The sequence below is a fragment of the Ochlerotatus camptorhynchus genome, unplaced genomic scaffold, assembly GCF_037179485.1.
Source record: "Ochlerotatus camptorhynchus isolate MF236.1 unplaced genomic scaffold, CSIRO-AGI_Acam_v1.1 ptg000343l, whole genome shotgun sequence".
In the NCBI taxonomy this organism is placed as follows: domain Eukaryota; kingdom Metazoa; phylum Arthropoda; class Insecta; order Diptera; family Culicidae; genus Ochlerotatus; species Ochlerotatus camptorhynchus.
The window spans coordinates 1,833,008-1,855,426 of NW_027040831.1; the positions used below are offsets into that span (position 1 = coordinate 1,833,008).

A 22,419-nucleotide genomic window follows, 5' to 3' on the forward strand; every position below is an offset into this window, starting at 1 on the left:
TCATATTTTCCGGCGAACCGGGTTGTTATTGTTTGTCTCCAACCCAACCGTCAAGGCACGCGGGGGTGTCGCACACACATGTGACACCCGCAAAAGGTCGTGACTCACTTTGATGGAGTCGAGCGGGTTCAAGTGGAATTCAAATTTGGACACTCGCACCATGACGGATCAAACGTCAACTGTCATCGAAAGTGTCCGCACGCTGTATCTGCTGGGTAGTTGGGTTATAATTTAATTTTGCCTTTTCCGAGTGTCACACCCTCTCAAATGTGTTCGAAAGGAATGCCTGGTTAATTGACGACAATGCAAGGTCGTGCAATCTCCGAGGTTTGCCGAGGTGTGTGATCAGCCACCATTTTTCGTCGGTGTAATTACGCTCCATGCGGCGCAGCGGCGGTGGACAATGACAATATTGATCAGAGCCCGATCCGAGCGCTGTTCAAGTGTCATTGAGCAGATCGTTGCCGGTTGATGGGCGCTGGCTGTCCACTGGCACGGCTCGCTTTGATTGATTTCCGGCACTTTGCTGCGGTGATCTAGATCTCTCGCCGCCGCCTGCTGCTGCCATGGGCGAGACAATCAACCACTTTGTTCGTGGTTGTCGTCGTCGTTGCTGCTATGCAGATAACCCCGGACAGCGTGATACATGTGTCCACGTTAATCGAACTGTCACCATCATTAGGTCGGACACTTGATAATAGACCATGCTCCTAATTTAATTTTTATATTGCTCTCGCGGGCGATAAGCATTTATTTATTATATATTTTTTTTTAGTTGATGCCCTCTGTCTCTGGCAGAGAAAGACCGTGTGCTAAAAGAGGCGTCATCTCCTTATCAAAATCGCTGAAACAAATATGTCACTCTCCGGGCGCTTGCTCGCTTGATCGCTCGCTAGGGGCAAATGTAACAAGATCCGGGGACCGACCGTCGATTGACAACTAGTTGTACATGTGAAGTGCTTTATTTTTGCTGCGGCCAGCATTGAACGCTGATAAACTTTCAATTTGACAGCTCGTCTGTTTGTGCAAAATGTATAAACACACACAAGCAAAACATCAACAACAACAACAACATCAACAACAAGATCGTCATCATTCATCGCTGTCTCCAGCAGCGGTGTGGTACGGACGAGGGGATCACAGAAAGATTAGCCGCCGGCCGGTTTGCCCATAATAGCCAGAGGCTCTCGACGATGCTCTTGTTGCCATAATAGTGGGTCGTTTGTTTGTGCAATTAAGACGGCAGTTTAAAGCGCGACACTGTCGTCAATCGCGAGCGCGGAGCAAGCTGTTGCATTTGTGTAATGGTGAGCGCGAAAAAAGGGCATTTTATAAGCATTGACATTAGATTAACCTATCTCTTTCTCCCGGCAGGCGTGGCGGCGGTGAAATTGGTGTTTTCGTTTTTCGTGCAAATCACCCCCCGAGCCGCCACATCGAATGCAACCGCGCAGCAGCAGCAGCAATGTGATGTTATTTATATTTGCCTGTTCCGCTCGCGAACTTGATATGTCAATCATGGGAATTGACACTTTTCGCAACATATTCATCCACGGCACAATTGTATATGCGCCGCACATTGCATTGGGTTGCCCTCCTTATTTCCAGAGAATGACAAGCGCACGCGGTTACACACGTTCCACGTCCGTGATCGTCGTCCGTCTGCCCGCTGTAGAACGGCGGCGACGATCGACGACCACGCCGGCGATGGGGGCAGCAGAGGGAGGGGGGGGGCGTCGAAGACGGATACGTGCCATTTGCTTGTTGTTTGATGGTTGTTGTTTTCGGGACGGAAATTTTGGAAGTGTTCTAACCTATTTGAGGGTAATCCCCATCCTTTTGAACGGGGTTCTAGATCTGGGCTACTTCGATCACTTTTCCTTTTCAAATTTGCTGCATTTAATTCCGCAGGGCGACGTGTTTTCTAAATCGATGATTCTTGAAGTGTCGAGTTGACTGTTTATTTTAGTTAAATTACCGTTCAGTTTATTACAGAAATGCTCTTCGAAATTATGAAGCAATGTGAACTAAATTCACACGTATAATATGCATCGTTTCAAGCGCGAATAATGCTTGCATTCCCGGGAAATGAGATTCCCGGTATTCCCGATACTGGGATCATGATTTTCGTTTCCAGGGATTCCCGAATTGCCCGAATTTCCTGGGAAATTTTATATTTATTCAAAGATTGCTATAGATTCAGCTGAACTTAATTTTCTCCGTTGACATTTACAGGGCTGTTACAAGATTTTCTAAATTTGATCCGGGAAATCCGCGATTTCTCAAAAGAAATCCGCGACTTCAAATACTAATCCGTGACAACAACAAAAACTGTTTTCATTGCCTAAAAATAGCATTTGTATACTACTACATGGCATTTCAAGCTTATTGCAGGGCTGGTAGCAATCACTGCTGTTAAAAAAAAGTGATTTTAGTGACCATTTTGATGAAATAAGAGACCAAATAGTGACTTATAGTTGTGAAAATAGTGACTAAAAAGTGACCTAAAAGTAAATTTTAATGAAAAGGAATTTCTGAGGAGCTTCAGAGGAAAATTCCAAGGGCATTCTGAGCATAATTTCATAAAGTGTGTGGGAGAAAACGACTCCGGAGCATAAGTCCTTGGAATTTTTTTGAAAATACAAAAGGAGGATTACAATTAAATCTCAGAATAACTCCAGGACATCTTCAAAGGAATTCGGAAAATGTATTCAGGAGAGTTTGCCAAACAAATTATGAGAAGAAATCTAAGTAATTTGTGAGGAGAAATGCCAATCAATTCTTAGGAGACTTTCAATGTGAGTAGAATTCCAAGGGAAGGAGTGAGATTGAAAAGGAAATCTGAAATGGATTCAATGAATATTCGGAGAATCTGTCGAAAGGGTTTCTTATTGTGGAGAATTCCAAGGAAAACTTAAAGAAAATTGAATTCGGAGGATAGCTTTACCAAAAATTTGAGGAGTCTTTCAATGGAAATCTCCGTAGAATGTGGAATGGACTATTCTGAGGTTTTCAGAGCTGCTTGAAAGTTCCCCATTTTTTCCTGAAGTTAGAGAAACTAGCCTGAGACTCAGAATACTTCTCATCAAATTCTTAAACTTCCCTGAGCTTTTTAGGACTTCCTAAGGTTTCCTAATTTTTTTCAATTATCATGGATCTCCTCTAAACGTTTAACAATTCGCTTAAGTTCTCTAAACTTCATTAAAATTTATGTGACTTCTCTAATGTTAACGGAACTGCTCTGAAGTTCTTTGTTCTTTTCTGAAGTTCTCAAAACTTCTGTAAAGTTTAGCAGTTCTAATGAATCTTGTTGTATTGCACTGAATTTAATTGCGCCGCCCTAAAAAATTTTAATCGTCAGTGAGCTTCTGAACGTATGCGAAGACCTCAATTAACTTTTTAATGCCTCTGAAGTTATCTGAAGGAACTGCTTTAAACTTCCCACGAATTTTCTGAAACTAAAGGAACTGGCCTCCCCAATGTTCATAAAAAATCCTGAAGCTCGCGGATCTCTCCTTAAGCTCCATAGATTTTTATAAAGTTCTCGAAATGTTTGTGAAGACCACAGTCCCTCTGTGAAGTTTTCGAAGTTTTTCTAAATTTCTGGAACTTTTGTTCTACCGCAATTTTCATGGAATTAGAACGAAATAAATCATACAGTTCTATGATTTTCATTGTAGTTCTCAAGATTTTTTTGAAGTTCACTTCCCTTAAATTATCGATACTTATTTAAAACTTCTTCAATAGTCTAGACTTTCCTGGTGGTATTTAAACTGCCTAAACGATTATTGAATTTCCTTCAAGTTCATTATTAACCTTGAAGTTTCGACAATTTCCCATAAGTATTATAACCATTATAAACGGTCCCTAATTTTCCCTGAACTTATCAGTGGTTACCTGAAGTTCTCTTAATTTGTTTAATAATCCGGCAATTTGTTTGATATATATTCATAATTCGCTGAGTTTCTCGCAACTTCTTTAAGGTTCCTACAATTTCCTTGAAATTGTTTGAACTGCCCTTTGATTCTATAATCTGTCTTGATGTTCTCGAAGCTTCCCCAAAACTTTCAATTCTTTTGAAGATCTCGGTTCTGCTGCTCGGAAATACATGGAGTTTTCGTAAAAACCTTTAAATTTCTCTAAAATTCTCTGGACTTCTGTGAAGTTTCTGAAATATTTCCTAAGTTTTCATAAATTCTCTGAAGGGCTCTGTACTTCCCTGAAATCAACGGAACATCTTAAGGGTTCTCGGTTTTTTTTCAGCACATCATGGAACTATCCTGAAATTTTTCTAAATTTACGATTATAGATATTTAAACTGCTCTAAAAGTCTGGAGTAAAGCTACGGAAACTGCTCTTAAGGTCTGAAATTCCCAAAAAAAAAAATCTCTAGATCTAGCTTTTCTGAGGTACTTATAACTACTTAAAAAATTGCACAATACCCCTCATGTTTTCTATATTTCTCAAGTTCCCTTGACACCTGTGAAGTTCTCTGAAATTCTAGGAACTTCATAAAAGTTTCCGAAAATTTTCGGATGCTAAAAAATCCCCATATTTTCAGCGTATTAACTTCCCTTATGTTCCCGCTGGAGCTTAACTGAAATTCTCACCATGGAATACGAAACTTCAAGATATTGAATAATTTTAGATCTTGGAGTTACTCCAATTGGGTAAGTTTTTAATAACTTTATTAAGTGAGAAATTAAGTAAGTGATAAACTTCAACATTCAATGGATTTGATTGTAAAGCTGTTTCTTTAAAACTGAATGTCATGTCTTAAAAAACGTTTGGGTGAATTGCTGTTGTGTTTGATCTACAAAAAAAAAAAGAATATTTTGAACGCATTTAAAAATTTAGCTTTATTATAAAACTGGAATTTATCCGTTAAATACTGGAAAAACCTGGAAAAGTCAGATAATTTTATTTAGATAGCGAGAGACGATTAAAAGCCTACAGCAAAGAATGATCAATCTAGAATTAAATTCACGCTAAAAAAGTTGAAAATAGTGACTGATTACAAGAAATAGTGACTTTAGTGACTTGGCCTTAAAAAAGAGACTTTTTAGAGACTGGCTTGAAAAAAGTGACTAAGTCACTAAAAAGTGACTCGCTACCAGCCCCGCTATTGATTATAGCATATTAGATTTTTAGTTGCTCTCAACTTAGTGTTCTTTGAAGTACCTTCACATTGTAAGCGGGAGCTTTCTATGCCTGTACCATCCTATGCCGAAGGAAGTAGAGAAATTTTCCAACCCGAAAAATAATAGACCGGACGGGAATCGAACTCAGTCGCCTCCAGCATGGACTGGCTTTGTAGCTGCACCTTTGCCGACTGACCTAAAGAAGTTTCGTTTGTAACATTTCAATTTTTTTAAAATAACATTGTATCATCTTCAGTTATTTATGTATAGTATAAATTTGAATAATTTCGGCCTAGATTTGATAAACCATTATTTAATAAAAAAAATAATGCATTTTCATTTGAAATGCGACCTTTGCGGCTCTGACGTATTTTGCTGTCCGAAATGTTGTAGTTAATTTGACTCTAGTTTTCTCAATTTTTTACCGATTCAAACCAAACACCCTGCACCTAATCGAGAAATTACCAGAATTTCATAAGTCACACTTGTTGGTCACGTCGCGGTTCTGTATTTACACGGATATTTCTTGGGGTCTGTCCAATGGTGAGACATTTTCATGATTTTTTAATTTATTTTCAATATGAACCTAGCACTTATCGCTGTCAAATCACAGCCGATGCCTACATATGTGACTTTGTGGATCATGCACGACTTATTACTATGTATACCGGAAATTATAGGTTTTCCAAATCGTCCAGGACATCAGCTGATTTGTTCTACTAGATCAACCAAGACTGCAATCATGTCTGTAGTATCGAAAAATGTCCAATCAGATTTAAAGTGTCTATGTGGATCATGCATGATCTATTTCCGAGTAATCCAGATGTTCAAGGTTTTTCAAATCGTCCCGGAGTTCAGATAATGTGATCTACTAGATCAACCGAGATTAGGACAAAGTCTTTAGTATCGAAATATTTCCAGACAGATGCACAGTGTCTATGTGGATCATGCATGAACTATTGTCATGTATACCAGATGCTTTAAGTTCTCCGAATTGTTCTGGAGTTCAGATGATTTATTCTACTAGATAAACCATGACTGGGATAAACTCTGTTGTATCGAAATATATCCAAACAGATTCATAGTGTCTATATGGATAATGTTTAATTATTTCCACGTATACCAGATGATCTAGGTTCTCCAAATCGTCATGCAGTTCAGATGATTTGTTTTACTAGATCAACAAAGACTGGGATAATATCTGTAGTATTGATTTAGAAATCCTAGAACATTGGGCATACACGGAAATAGGTTGCCATGATCCACACTGCAAATTTGTTTGGGCATATTTCGATACTACAGATATTCAATTAGTCTTGGGTGATCTAGTAGAAAAATAATCTGATCTCCAGAATGATTTCAGAACCTGTAACATCTTGTATACGTAGCAATAGGTCGGGTACAATCCACATAGACACTTTGAATCTGTTTGGACATATTTCGATACTACAGCCATTATTGCAGTCTTGGTTGATATTTAGTAGCAGAACAAATCAACTGAACTCCAGGACGATTTGGAGAACGTAGAATATCCGGTATACATGGTAATTACCCGCATATATACGATTCGTTTATGATTTGACAACGAAAAATGCTATGTTCATATTGGGAAAAAAAGGAAAATGTCCCACATTGGTCAGACCTCAGGGAATTTCCGAGTAAATTCGGTGTGACTTATGGAAGTGAGATCATTTCTCAAATATTTGCAGAGTGTTTGGTTTGAACCAGTAAAAAATTAAGAGCCAAATGAACAACGAAATTGATGACATTTAATGTTTCCGCGATTTTCGCGACTGAAAGTTCAATTCCGCGAAATTAGCGAAATCCGCGCATGTTGTAACAGCCCTGCATTAATCATTATTTTGTGATGCCCAGTTAAGCCGTTTGACTTTGAAAATCGGACCGATTTCAAGCAAGGTAACATTGATCGATTCATTGCCAGTATCTTTCGTTGATAGCTTGGGGTAAAGAACCGATTCTTACCATGTTTGTCGCATTAGAAGCTAGATAACAATCTGTGTGCGGAAAATGTCTTAACATGACCGTGAGAATGCAAAAAGAAACTCGACGAAGAGAATCTGTCAATGTTACTGAGGACCTAATGCATTGTTCAGCTTGATTTAGTTCGATGCCAGCCGAAAATTTGACAGATCTTCAGTACCAAGATTGACTTCGACTGTCTTCTTTAAATCTGAACACGGTTGTTCAGATCGTTAGAAAAAGAAAAACTAAGGAAACCACATTTTGTTCCTCTTTGAGAACCTTTTGGGCTTGGTTGAAAGCATCGCTAGACTAACTGATTAGGTGCGCGCCTTTGGATCCCAGAGTCCTTGGTTCGAATCTTCTTTCATTTGTCTTTTGCTACTTTTCTACGTCATTCGCCACCGGGAGCAAAGTCAAAAGCTTCTCATTTTAAAGAGCACATTGAGGAGAGTAGAAACTACAATGTGTTGAATCGGAACCTACCTAACTAATAAAAACCAACAATTTAAGTAAAGTAAAGGAGAAAAAATCTATACAACTCTTTAATAAGGAAAATCCCAACGGCTTGGTAGCCATCATAATGAAGTAATGAAATTGGGTTGTTAGCGGAATGCTTAAATAAAACAGCAAAAAGGAGGTTATCTTCCATTTAATTCCACTTAATTAATTTTGGTATCCATGACAGATACGTATTTCGACTACAATCCGTGCATCAACTAAGACGACTAGCTCACCCTCTTCCATAGTTTTGACGTTATGAAACCACTTTGTTCTTCTGCTAATAGTCGGCAGATATTCTCTGATCCAGCGTCGCCAGAAGTTGTCCAGCGTGTGTTGAATCATGTTCCAGCTACTCCGTATTGCAGATCTTTCATCCACGGTCTGTTTAACTGGCTGTCGTACTCCATCGGAGCTAAGGAGTAGGAAATGGTTCGGGCTCAAGGATTCGTGTACTGCGGTCTCTAGTGGAATGAAGGTCAAAGGTCGGGAATTGACCATATGCTCTTCCTCGACGAGCATGGTTACGAACGACTCTTCGTCAAGTATGCATTCGGTAGGAAGTGCTCCCAGAAAAGTCTTCACTGAGCGTGTTGGTGTCGGTGAAGGTGCTGCTTAGCTGCTGATTGATCGTTCGTATTTCCTCAGTTAGTTCTTTGTTTGCTCCCACAAAGTTGGAATCACTTTCACGTGAAGAGAACGACCTACCGCTTCTCTCGTCGACGCAATATTCTGATCGTGTATGGCTCGAAGTAAGTTATTCTAACCATGCTAAATGGACGGCAGAATGGCATTAATCTGGCTTTTGCTAGAGATCCCATTCTAGGTGCAACCGAAACGGCTTTGTACACACGGCACCACGCACATTGTTTCCCCACCAGACGCACCAGCACCCTCAACTTCGGTATCCAGAACTTCGGTCTGATCTCATTTACCACGGTCTGGTCGTTCGCATGTTGAAACTTTCGATGATGCGAATCCAACAGCGGCTAAGTGATACTACTATTTCGCGGTAATATAATTGGGTTTCTGGCATCGTTATCAATAAAGTCAGCAGCACGTTGAACTCGTCAATTGCTGGAGTGAGTTTAGCAAGCGAATTGGTTCGATCCAGGAGACGACATTTTGCAGGAACTGAAGATTGTGCTTCAATACTGCAACTTCATCTGGAAATCCGTCAGACTGTGCCATCCGCCACAAACACCGTTCAGCTTTCTGCAGCTCGTCCCGAGTCAATTCATACAGCTGCAATGAAGTTTTATTATACAACCTCATCCGATTGTCGATGTATCGCAGAACGTATTAAACACTCTTCGTATTATCGCGAGAATCACTCGACTTTTACCATCGGTTCAGTGACAAGATGCTTGCAAACAAAGGGCAGGACGAAGTTCTACGGTTGTCCGTTTGATTTCGTCGCGCCAATCCCTCGGCCACTCTTGCTCGTTGTCGTATAGGAACTCAGGTCCACGGAACCATCGGCTGTCAGGTTCACTTTGTGGCTTCATCGGCCACGTTGAGCTTCGTTGGTATCCACCGCCATTCTTCTACCGACGATAAGCTGAGAATCTCGTTTATCCGAAACGCAATGAATTGCCGGTAGCGGCGGGCGTGCGTCTGACTTAATCCAGGCGTTGACTGTCGATGAATCACTCCAAAAATAGGTACGTTGAATCTTTAACGAATGCTTCGCCGTCAACAGCTCCAAGCATGGTGTAGATAAAGATTATATACAGAATTATGTAGAGACATTTGAGCGAATTCTCACTAGCATTATTGAGAATTCGAAGATATTTGCAGAGTGAATTCTAAGACTATTCTGGAGGGAATGCCTTATTGTATTACGTAGAGAACTTCGCGAATGTTGTATAGTAAATTTAAAGGGAATACCAGAAGGAACCATCACAAGACAGAATCGTTCGAATCGTACAAGTAACTTTGAAGATAGATTTGAAACGACTTTTCAAGATTTTGAGGCTGTATTGTACACGCAAACCAAAAATGTATTACATTGAATGTTAGTCGCATTTCCTATCATCCTCCGCAGTAAATGATTTAAGTTTACCTAGAATTTGCCTTCTAGAACCTCGAGAAAATGGGGTCTTATTTATGGATGTAGGAGGTCAGTCAACCTAAACGAATACCGTGGAGTTATTTCTCTAGCACCACAAAGCAGTAGTCGTGCCTTTGATGCTTCATTATGTTTTAAACTGCGGTCAATTTAACCAAATGTACTTGAGCAAATGCCACAGAAGACGGTTAGAATTACTTATATATTGAATCTGCAAATGCTATAGTCAACTTCCCCCGATAACAGACTGATGTTATCGATGTTGGATAATGGGCAGCAGAGTTATTCAAAATGAACTCAAACATTACTCATGATCAAAAGCTGTCTTGCCCCCAGGATCTGCCTTCAAAAGCAATGTTTCGAGATGCAGAATATCATTTGCTTGAGCCGATTTCCCAGACCAGTTTATTCGAATTATATTGAAGAAATGATAAGACATCGCCTCTCTCTACTTAGTAACCTGGACTTGCTTTTCGGTATCAGAATATCACTATACGAGTTAAGTGTAACAGTCGCTGTTAATTCGATAACTATTGAAGTATCTGATTAGGTGTAGGGCCATTAGGGCGAAAGCCATTAGACCAAATGGGTCATTAGGCCGAAGTTTGAACAGTGCAAGACTGATCTAAGAGCATTTTTGGAACAATTTTCAACACTCTGGAACTTAGAAATTGTTCCAAGATCTCTGTCCGAGAAAGGGCATACAATGAATTCAACTTGAATTATTCAAGAAATGCCAGCATTCAAGATCTTTTTATCATTCTGTGTCTTTGAATAATTTTGACAATCTCATTCCAAGGTAGCTAAACTTTTTCCTGCCAATTTGGAATCCAGGATTGTGAACCTTTTAGCGATTTGAAGATCATAGGCGTAGACCATGGTTTAAGAATTGATGCAGAAGTTGATTTTTCGCAGTAGATTTTTCCTTCCATGAGCATTTCGTCCGAGTTTCAAAATTTTCATCCCATGATATTTATAGATTAAGATTTTTCCTTCTTAAAAACATAAGCGGTTCATTTGGGGCTTTTGACATCTTGGATGAACAATGCATCAACATAATGACCTTTTTATTTATTTGCTGCTGATTCTTTTGATAGAATTTGAAACGTTCGTTTATGACCAGGAAATAGGTATTTGAAAAAAAAAAAATGGTCGCTGGAAAGAACAAATCATGAAAAAGTACAAAATTCGATGAACCGCAATCAAAATTCGTTAAACAGGATATTAACAAATATTTAAGAGATGCAATCGAATTCCCGGCTATTTTCCGGTTTTTTGCGATGCCCGATTTATTCCCGGTTCTCACGGTTTTCCCGGTTTAGTGACCATCATGCCAGATCTTAAATTCCTTGTTTTTCCCGGTTGTCTGACTTAGTTTTCCCAGTTTGATTGAAACAGCTAAATTTGAAACAAATTTACAGATTTAAGACATGTTATGAGCCAGGTAATAAGTTAAAGCAGTGACCGAGTTGTTACTTTAATTGATAATGATGTATGAATGAAACTGCAATCATTTTTATATCAATCAGTTTGCTATCTTTTAATCTACTTACGATTCAATCTCAACAACACGCATTTTCATCACTAGCCAGAAAGGGTTCAACAAATTCATGACCCTCTTATTTCCACTCCTTGACATGTCAATTTCCGCGCCCTTATTAGTTTTCTTTTGGCTGTTTCTTGACTTTCCGTAAGGGATATTTTCGCATATGAAACACTTGTCTTTATTCCCCGTGCACACTTCAATGCCCATCTCATCTCCGTTGAACTTTTTCTTATGGATAACACGTTTAACCAAACGCTCGATCGCAGCGGGATACCTCATTTACACAAAGACGCTCCAACCCAATTTCAGAGGTTTAATTTTTGTTGGACCGAACTAAACACAGCGCCACCCAGAATCGCGCTACTCCACTTGGAGCATGAATTTTGTCACAACTAACAATGTATAGCTCTACTCAAAATGGATGTAAATGGATTTTATCCGTCCCTCTGGATCCCACTTAAACTCAGGGACGGCCCAAACTTATCAAAACTCACTAATGTCAGTGGCATTTCCTTAACTTCAATCTACCTGTGCTCTAACTCTTAAAACATAAACAATTATCAAAATATTACTTGCAATGGATAGATATCGAGTACACTAGAAGATTAAGTGTGTTTTTCAACCGATTCGAACATGGCATTAAATCAGGTTTTGAAAGTTGGTGCCCAGGTAAAAAGTAAGGCTACGGGACGCCACTGAGTAATGCATCTGTAATTCTTACACAATACATATGCAGGTTGCATCGCAATTCTCTTGAAGATTCTATTAGTTTACAAACATCCTAAAACTACACCGAGTAAATGAATTGTCTGAGACTAGCGAGATCAGTAATATTTTTCAGAGAGTATTAAGAATTATTTCCATGAGATTTCCTGATTTTCCAGGACTAAAATGGAATTTCCTGAATTTCCCTGATTTTCCAGGTTTTTTTTCCGAGGTAATCGACGCTCTGTACAACTATAACAAGTAGTATCGAGCGACCCAAACTGTTACCAGATCACAATTCTTAATCATGAAATCCATCCTTCGAATGTTTAATGCTTATTCCAAGAATTTACTGAAGCTTGCTGATTATTTTTAAGATTTGATAGGTGATTCGCTGTGACATCCTTATTCTCGGAACCTCTTCGAAACATTAAGTGCACAAATATAAGCTTCTACGACATGTGCAACATTTAAATTGTTACACCACGTTTGTCTGCACTGCAGCATACATGAAGTAGCAATTTCAGGTGAAATTGGGCACTGATTTCCGAGATTTGTGTAATTGAAAATTCGAAGTGGAAGTGCATGTATGTAGCCTAAGCAGCGGCCATTTGTGGACTCTACAAGAAATCACCTTAAATTCTACTGGGAATTTCTATTCAGCTTAGAATCTTGGGATACCATTAGAGCTATCCACGGAATATAACTCTTCTCAGAATGAATTTGGGATTGTCTGGTCAAAATTCGATAAAATTGGTATTCTTCGCGGAGTTCCCTTGAAATTCTCTTTATAAATCACTTCAAATCACACAGTGTAACAAGAAACACGACCTTCTAGGACGGGACAATTTTGAACTACGGAACTGTTCGGTCAAAGCTTAAAAATCTTAAAATTAGTACAGTAGCGTTTTCTTAACCTCAATCTGCCTATGCACCAACTCTCAACAACCAACCAACAACCAACACTCAAAACATAAACAAATATCAAAATATTGCTTGCAATGGATAGATATCGAGTAAACTAGAAAATTATGCGTATTTTCAACCGATTCGAGTATGAATATGGCATTAAATCTGGTTTTGAAAGTTGGTGCATAGGTAAAAAGTGAGGTTACGGGATGCCACTGAATGAGTACATTTACTTCGAAGTTGTGCCCATTTATAAAAAATAAAATTTGTCAATTTTATTGATTTCTCACGTGTAACGGTCATTTGAAAATTTTACCGACTTGTTCTGCCCTTCAAAAACCCCATAAAATTCTTCCGATTTCGGTGATCTGAATTAAGTGTGTAGAATATGTGATCTCTGGTCAAAAATAGCTTCCATTAGAAAATGCTACAACACGTAATGGGTCTTGAAACAAGTGGAAAAGATGCATTGCCCAAATCAACTTCTTACCACCAAATCCATTTATCCATCAAATACCCTTTACTCGTTGTTGGCTTAAAATGGCATTGACGGTTCGTTCGGCTCCTCTCTTATACTAGACCCTCTCTACTCGCTCCCACCGAGGGGCACTAAGACGGTGAGTTTTGCTAATGTAATCGCATACTTATTTAAGCTAGTTCCAGTGTTCCAAAAATGGTGACATTTTAGATTTCGGTTCAATTTTTTATGCAGATTATGAATACCTCAATATCCCTAAGCAACCCAATTCAAATGGCTTTAAGTTCTCTTTACGGTTTGTTCCAATTACAGCATATGTGGATTCCATAGGATCACACCATAATAACAACCAGGCTTGCAATTGCTCATTACAGCTAAAATGCTATTTTTCGTAATTATAAAACTATAAGATACTATATAATGATAATTTTTATTTATAAGAAGTAAGCAGAGGTTGTAGAGTTTGTGTATGACACATATAATTTGTCAATTCCGCTTTCAGAAGGTCACAACTAGCGACTTTATGATCGCTGATTGCTCGCTCAACGCGTTCCTCAGCGTTAGAGCTAATCACTATTGTGACCCACTGAAAGCAAAATTGACAGGTTTTATGTGTCATACACACACTTTACCTTCTCTTCTTGGATCTCGTAAATAAGAATTATAATTGAAATATCTCATAGCTTCATAAATCCGAAAAATAGCATTTTAGCTGTAATGAGCATTTGCAAGCTTGATAACAACGAATGTTGAGCCATTTTATTCGAAATCCATTCGAAAACCGAATGGATCATTGGTCTAAAAGCCATTAGGCCGAATTTTGAAAAGTGAAAGATTATTTTTTGGAAAATGTAATTTTGAGATTTTATCATGACATTTATCGGTCTGAAATATTGAAAAGTTACACCATAAATGTTTTGGTTTAGAATCTTGAATACGTTTCTTAATCTAGAACCTCTAGAACCTATATTTTGTCAAAGTCCAGGATCATTAAAAAAAAATCAGGATATTGACATTTTTACAAATTCCTTTTTTTTTTTAAATTGCTCGTAGCTTGAGATGTTGCTGTGACCGGAATCTTTTCAACATTTAAAAACTCGTGATTTTGTATTTTTTTTTAAATCCAGCATCTTGGTTTGAAAGTTTGCTTTACCCTAGGACTTGGTTTCTTTCCCCATATTCCATGATCTTAATTAAGCTGTTTCCAAGTTCGAGGTCCGATAAATTTAAAATGACCCGCAGACTTGGGTTTTCGTTCTAAGCCCTGGGTCTTAAAAAAACTAAAACCAAAAATTAAAAAAAAGTCCGGAATTCATCGAACCTGAAATGATCCAGAGTCTTGTTTTTAAGCCATGGATTTAATAAAAAGCTAAATCCACAATCTTCCAAATTTTCCTAATAAAGAAATGGACCATTTCTGGGATCTATAAAAACAAGGTTCCTTGTCCAAGAACTTTTCCCTGGATTTAAATAGTTCAAGCAGTGGCGACGCGTAACCTCACTTTTTACCTGTGCACCAACTTTCAAAACCAGATTTAATGACATATTCATACTCGAATCGGTTGAAAAACACACTTAATCTTCTAGTTAACTCGATATCTATCCATTGCAAGCAATATTTTGATAATTGTTTATGTTTTGAGAGTTGGTGCACAGGTAGATTGAGGTTAAGGCGACGCCACTGAGTTCAAGTATATGCGATGGGTGGTGCCGTCCATCCACCGACATTTCTCCGCTGTCCTTCAACGAATGGAGCTGATTTTCAGTAGATAACCAGTTTATAAAGCTTGAGTGATTTAATTTCTGGACGCTAAAAAATACGGATGTATCTCGGAGCCATCTTAATGAAATAAAAATGTTGAGTACTCAAAATGAAGATCAGGAAAATCAGCGGAAAAAATGATTCCGATTCGGTTTTGATGAAATCTCGAACTTTTCTTCGAATACCACTCATCATATTTTGGACACTTTGTTGGCTAACCTGAGCGGCCGTTTTGTTCCACCATCTCTCTATCTCTGTCACATCCCGAGTCACTTTTCCACTCTTCTTCAACTTCTGTTTGACAATTGCCAAATATTTCTCAACTGGGCGGAATTGAGGGCAGTTGGGTGGATTGATGTTCTTTTCGAAGAAACCTACCCCGTTGTCTCGATACCACTGTAGAACTTCTCCGCCGTAGTGGCAGCTTGCCAAATCAGGCCAAAACTTGACAAGTCCAATGTGAGCCTTAATGTACGGAAGAACACGTTTTTTTTCAGGCACTCGTGCTTGTACATTTTGGAATCCATAGTCTTGTTTGTCACGAAAATCTGCGTTTTTTTTTCGGCAAAAACGAATTTGAACTTGCTAGGGAAATCACCTCGACCAGTGGCTATATAGAACTTTAGTCCGGGAATCTGCCCATAATCCATCTTCACGTACGTTTCGTCGTCCATGAGGATGCATGCTTAGTACTTTATAAGAACCTCATTGTACAACTTCCGGGCACGTTTTTTGACCACTAGATTCTGCTTCAGTGTTCTGTTTGGTTGCTTACTGGCCCGAGAAGATCGAAATCCTTCTGACTGTGCTTTTGGCCTTCAAATGCAGCTTCCGATCCTTAGTTCCACTACGACGCGTGCTATGATCCTGCCAATCGATAGTATGCCGCTCACGGAAACGTTTGAGAACACTGTACAAGGTCGATTTAGCCAATTTGAACGAGTTCGCGAACCTAAGCACGTCGGATTTTCAAAGTGGGTGTCCAAAATTAATTTTCGGTTCGCGGCTTCCATCAAGTATAACTTTTTTTTTAAACAAAATGGATCGTGACGAACTTTTCAGCATTGAAAGAGAAAACATTTCAACACAAACTACTGTCAAAACACTGCAGTAAAATAAACAGTGCGTCCAGATATTAAAATCTCAGTTCAACTCAGAAATGTGTCAACACCCAGTGGGAGCTGAATTTATATTAGGCAGAAAAACCATCAAAATACTATTTTATTAGAGTAATTCTTGCTCAACATAAAAAAAAAATTCAACATCAAGCATTGAGCAACCACAAGTTTGAAACTCTATTTAAAATTTTAAAAGAACAACCATCGTCAAACTACACCGAGTAATTAAGTTGTTTGACACTACACACTTAATTAAGCTCGGTAAAATCTCCAACAGCCGATTACCTCGGCATTTAATTTTGCTGATATCTCTGCAAAATACCTGTTTGTTAGCTGATATCTCAGCAAAAAGTTATTTGTTAGCTGAGTCTCGGCAATTGTTTTACTGAATCTCAGCAAAATGAATTGCAGAACTGGAATCTCGGCGAAAAAATTTAAGTGTGTGGCAAAGTCAGTCATACTTATTAATAAGTTCCTGTGGTTTCTATTTCTATTTCCCAGAATTTTAATGAAATTCCCTGAGATTCCTTGATTTTCCAGGTCCAAAAATGAATTCCCTGCTGTTCCCTGATTTTCCAGCTTTTTACTGGTAGTCGACACCCTTGATATCAATTACACATGAAACCATTGCTTATTCACAAGGCTCTGTTAATGTTTGCAAATCTAAATGTCGTGTACATTTACATTAATTTGTACAATACAAAATCTATAAGAACAAATAGTATGAATATTTACACCAAATTGTTTCGAAAAGAAATGAATCACTCTTAGCTAGTCAATTTGTCCTCAATTTTCCCGCCCGACGAAGTAAACCCAATGACGTTTCAATACGAAATTGAAACTCGTAGGACGCCATTCGAATCAGTAAGTAATGATATATTTTTAATAATTGCTGTGGCGTCGCCCTAACCTCAATCTACCTGTTCAACAACTCCCAAAACGTAAACACATGCAAATATATTGGTTTAACTCGTTACAAATCAGTGAAATTAGATTGCATTTTGGGAATGATTTTAATCTAGATATGGCTCTAAGTTATGTTTGTGACGCTTCTCTTAGCTCAGTCGGCAAAGGCGCAGCTACAAAGCAAGACCATGCTGGAGGTGGTTGGGTTCGATTTCCGATCCGGTCTAGGAATGTTCGGGTCGAAAGTTCTCAATTAATAATTGTGGAAGTGCATCTAGAACACAAGTTGAGAGCACGCAAAAAGCTAATATGCGATAAGCAATAAGCTTGAAATGCGAGGAAGAAGAAGCCTAAATTACGTTCTCGCGACGCATAACTATCAATCAAAGATTAGAATCTATCCTTCATAAGAAGCTAATCCATTCACGAAAGAGAGTTAACGCACGGGTTGCATTTACTAGGACGGAAATAAGATCCAAGACCCCTTCATATTTTGCGAATCATCGAATCTGTCCAGGGTTGAAAAGTTGACGGTTCACAGAATTTTTCGCGAACATTCAAACTTTTCTGCACCCACCAAATCTCCCTTTCAGCGGCCTTTACACTTCACTCCCACCCCTCGAAAAAAAAGAAAAAGAATCCAAATCCCAGCTTACCTTGTTGAAAGTTCAAAACTCAGCAACTGTCACACCGGAGCGGAACGAAAAACCCGGAAAGGAAAAACTACTACTACTACTACTGCTCCTGCCAGGCTTCGCGGATTGCCGTTGCCGTCCTCGTCCTGTTGTCTTTTTTTTCCGCGAGGTCCGCTATTATCGTTCACAAAATTTTCACGACCGCACTGCCGAATTTTTTTCCTCCTGCCAGTCGCACTTTTTTTTCCCAGTGTAACTTATTGTACACTTTCAATATTTTTCTTTTCGCCACTTCCTTTCTCCTCTGTTGCTCTTTTTTTTATTATTATTTTCTAACTCGGGGGAGAACACTTGTTTATAATTTTTTCGGCTTGAAACTTTTCTTTTTTTCTTTTTCGGGTTTTGGCACCACAGGTGTGTTGTGTATCCACGAGATCTGTAAAAATCAGATCGGAATTTTGGATTATTATTTTTTCTCTCTCGCTTCACTTTGATCCGCTTTTGTTGGATCACTCCGAATGCTTTTCACTCAATTTCCGAGAATCATTTCGCAATCATTGTCGCTTTGTTCTTCTCCGTGTTTTCAGGATTTCACACATTTGCGCCGCACACTACACCACACGCTCAAGAGTTGCGACACTATTTTTTGTTTCTGCACGAATTTGCGTTTCTTCTATTTTGTCAGCGCCACCTACGATCTTTTAATCTTTTGCTGTCACTTTGCTTTTGTTTTCCGTTATCACACGTTTTCTGTTGTTGTTGTTGTTGTTTATCGTGTGTCCAGATAAAACGAAGTCGGAAGAAAACTCCGTCCGCGGCGCTCTCCGTGTGTACACTGGAGAGGAGCTAAGGCCACTTTTTGGGGGTAGGCCTCACTCACGGCTCAGCTGCCTGCTGGGATTGCCGTTGTCGTCGCACCGAAAAAACGCGCGTGTATAATACACACGTACGTACAATCGACAGTAACGCGAAATACACAATAAAACTAGTATCGGGCCCGGAGCACACTGCCAACCCCGCGCACTACTCGTTTGTCTACTCGCTCGCGACTTCTCGGTGACTACTGGCGGTGGTGTGGCTGCTGGTGGATCTTCGATCTTGCTACCGACCGACCGACTGAGCGGGACCTCCGATACGACACACACGCGATGATTGTGACGCGACAGCGCGAGAGGGAGAGCGAGTCGTCGGGGGTTCTTGGAGATGAAGAAGGCGATATTCGGTGCGATCTATCTAGGGGTCTTCCAGTAACCGTCCCCGGTTTCCTTTTCCTTCAGAGTATAGAAGCACAAAACCGATGGTCCGATGAGAGCGGAGGACTCGGCGTCTATGTCTCACTCGTTAGACGGGTTCAATAATACTGGTTGAACTTTCGGATGTGACGAAGAGAGCCAAGTCAGGTGTCGTGCGGTTGCCGCCGTTCACCTATACACCGATACACGAGGGGGAGCGCATATACGGGAAAAAAATGTTGTCCATCCAACTGGGCGCGCGGTGAGAGAGAAGCAGCAAGTGCTGCGAAGCGATAAGCTCGGAAAAAGAGTCCTAAGAGACACAACATGCACCCATACAAGAGCGGTCCGTCCACCGCGGTAGAATGAGGAACGATCGAGAGAGCATCGAGCGAAGGAGGCGAGGGACGATTGCGTTTTGTTCTCTTGCTGCTCCTACACACAACCGACAAAGTCAACCTGCACCAATACACAGCGCTGCTTTGCGAGAGTCACACCAGTGAGCAAGATCAATGAGCGTCTGTGGAGAGCGCGTGAGCATGTAAATAGCGTGCATAGAGGCAAAGCATAAAAAAAAACAACATAATAACGTTGACAGCGCCACACAACAAACTGTTGGTATCGGGAGAGCGAACTTGAGCGAACAAATTGGGGTGGGGGTAGCTATTGAGGCAATCGAACCTATTGGGCTGAGCGACACACTCACACACAGCCACCGGCACCGGTCACGACGGCAGTCAGTGGATTTTGGGTGGGGTGGCGTCTCGTAACATCGTACAATAGTAGGCGCAGCATAACCTACCTACAACTGCGGTGACATTTTCCCGTGCGACATCGCCCTGGGTTGACAGTTGCACCACTACATCGACACGACAGGAAAGGACACATTCAAGTGACAGTTTTGTGGGCTGTCGTTAGCTTTTATGTGACACACTCGCACACACACTTCCCTCTTATATACCGACTGCTCCGCCGTCCGTCCGTACCCTGCAGTGTTTATTTATTTTATCCGATAAAATTCTTCGGAAGAGACACATATAATTCTAGCACAGCACAGAGTGACACAAGAAGCGCTCGTTCTCTCTGTCTGCTGCCTAGCGAGCGAAGGAGGGAGTGGACCCTTGTGCGCGCGTGTAAATTTGTCACTTTACTGTTTGTGTACATAACCGCACCGCACACACAACCAAACTGTCCCCATCGGGTCCGGGACCCGGGTCCGTTCCAGGATCTTTGTGGCGACATTGCGCGACATCGTCGCATACAAACGGGACGCCCGCTCGGCTCTATGTGCAAGGGCTTAGAGCTAATACACGTATTCCTACCCCTTCCCCACCAGTGGATCCAGTGTCGTTGTCGTTGTCGCCGTGTATTCTCTGCTGCTGTGTGGTCACCGACGGCGCTTCCCGTGATCGCTCTGGTCGATTCGGTTCTTACCGAAACCGGTCATCGCTCGCTCCTCCAAGCCCAGTGATATCTCGCTCTTCAACATCCATCTGGATTTGCTTGCCTTGCCTGCTGCTGTTGATATTATTATGCTGCTATGTACACACATTATTATAGAACACACTTGCCGCTCGCCGAGCGCGCTCCAGTCCAGGCAGTAGGCACTGCTGGGGAAGAGAAGACTCCGCGGCGATGCACAATGGGGATAGAATGTAAATAATGTCTGAAAATTCAACAATTCCATAGTTTTCGCTGGAGAAAAATGATCTTTAAACAGGAAAAATTCTCAGCAATCGACTGGAACTGGTTTTATCTTGCGCAAGATAGTGTAAGTTGGGATTTGAGGTGATTTTCGCAGGAAAAAATAACCCAAACTTTGGATGACTCAAAAATTTAAATCGCGATGATACAAATCTCGATTGCTTTTTCGAAGGGACCAGCTTTTGTAAACAATGATGGTCGGTTTGGCGTAACTGGTAGCTCGCCCACGCATACTTATACCACTATCAGGGGAAAAGCTGATACGTTCCTTCGAAAAAGTAATCGAGTAAAAAAAAAACATCTCAATAATCCAACCTGCGCAGATATGCTCATACTACCAGTTTGAGCAGTTTTTCCCCAATTTCCGTATTCTCAATAAAATAAAAATTAATAGTCTTGCTTTCAATGAGAGAATCCAAAAATGTTAGTTTTAAGGAAAATTCTCAGAAATTCAAAGGAAAGAATCGTAGTTCCATTCGAATACTGAGATCAAGTTACTCCAGCGAGAACTGGACTAGTTTAATTTTGAACCATTTTTTCGCTGTTTTTCCGCAGTGTGCGATGGAGCAGCAGAGTAGAGTACCTACTTTGGTCGTTTTGCGCGTATACACTTGGTTCTTCGTACAGCTTTTTTTTTTTCGTTTTCGCTTGCTGGCTGTTCTTCTGCTCTTTATTGGAAGGAAATAAAAATAGATTTTTACCCTAATGCTTGCAATGTTTCTAGCTTCTAGCGCGACTCTTGGCTGGCCGACATGATATTCTGGTTCGACGCGGTAAAGAGTTTTAAAACCAGTTCAGATGGGTTTGATTTGCCAGGGAGCGGTGGTTGAGGACTTTAAAATGTGTTCTACTGTGTTTGAAGTGCAAGGTTTGACTTCACTTTGTTTTAACCATGTTTTCTAATTCGAAAAGATTGACAAAAAAATCCAACTTGAATAAATTTGTCAAATTGGCTATATACATTTAGTGCAAAAATGGTAGCAGTCAACCTGCATCTTCCATCTGCCGACAGACCCAATCGATCAAGCCCAAAATTGTAGAGATGAACATTGAAAATTTCGTCAACCAATAGTTAAAATTTTACCCATTTTGATACACGCTCAGAAAAAATACAACTCTTTGAACATTTTTGAAGAAAATCTGAAATTGGAAACACATTCTTTCATACACATTTTTTGAGTTATTTTAATAAAAACTAGCACCACGCAAACTTTATCTTTTATTGTAGAACGAGTTGACTGCATGCTTGGTTCGCTCGGCCTTATAAAGGATTAGGTGTGGAATGGAAGTTGCATCACAAATTCAAACGTTTGAAAAATAAAATAATGTGCCATGAAAAATGTTCTGCGCTCGTCAAACATATCAGGGGCAAACAGTTTTGTTCTTGCATGTGTATGAGGGTATACGATATATTTTTTTTTAGTCCATGACGAAACGAAACTAATTTTTTATGCCTTTACAAACTCCGCGGAATTCACGAAACGAAATTTGTTGATTTTATTTTTTATCGTAACGAAATGCTTAAAAATATTCCGTGGAATTAAAAACAAAAAGTTAAAGGTTGTGTCCACAGCACAAACGCATTGAGGACGTAAATAAAAGGTGTGGAAATTTAACTCCATCCTACAATTTATAATATTTTTTTTTGAAATTGGACGATTATTGAAAACATCCTAAAAGTAAAATTCTATTTTTTTAAATTGAAAAATCAGTTCTTTTATTATTCAAAAT

At 39.8% G+C, this 22,419-nt stretch overlaps 1 protein-coding gene across 1 annotated transcript in view; it reads right to left on the bottom strand.

Annotated features, from left to right (window-relative positions):
- Window positions 1-19,094, bottom strand: part of LOC135708936 (uncharacterized) — a 54,286-nt gene extending 35,192 nt beyond the window's left edge. Inside the window, exon 1 of the mRNA XM_065231123.1 lies at window positions 17,774-19,094. The gene's annotated coding sequence lies outside the window, so the exon portion shown is untranslated. The remainder of the gene's footprint in view (window positions 1-17,773) is intronic.
- Window positions 19,095-22,419: the final 3,325 nt, after the last annotated feature.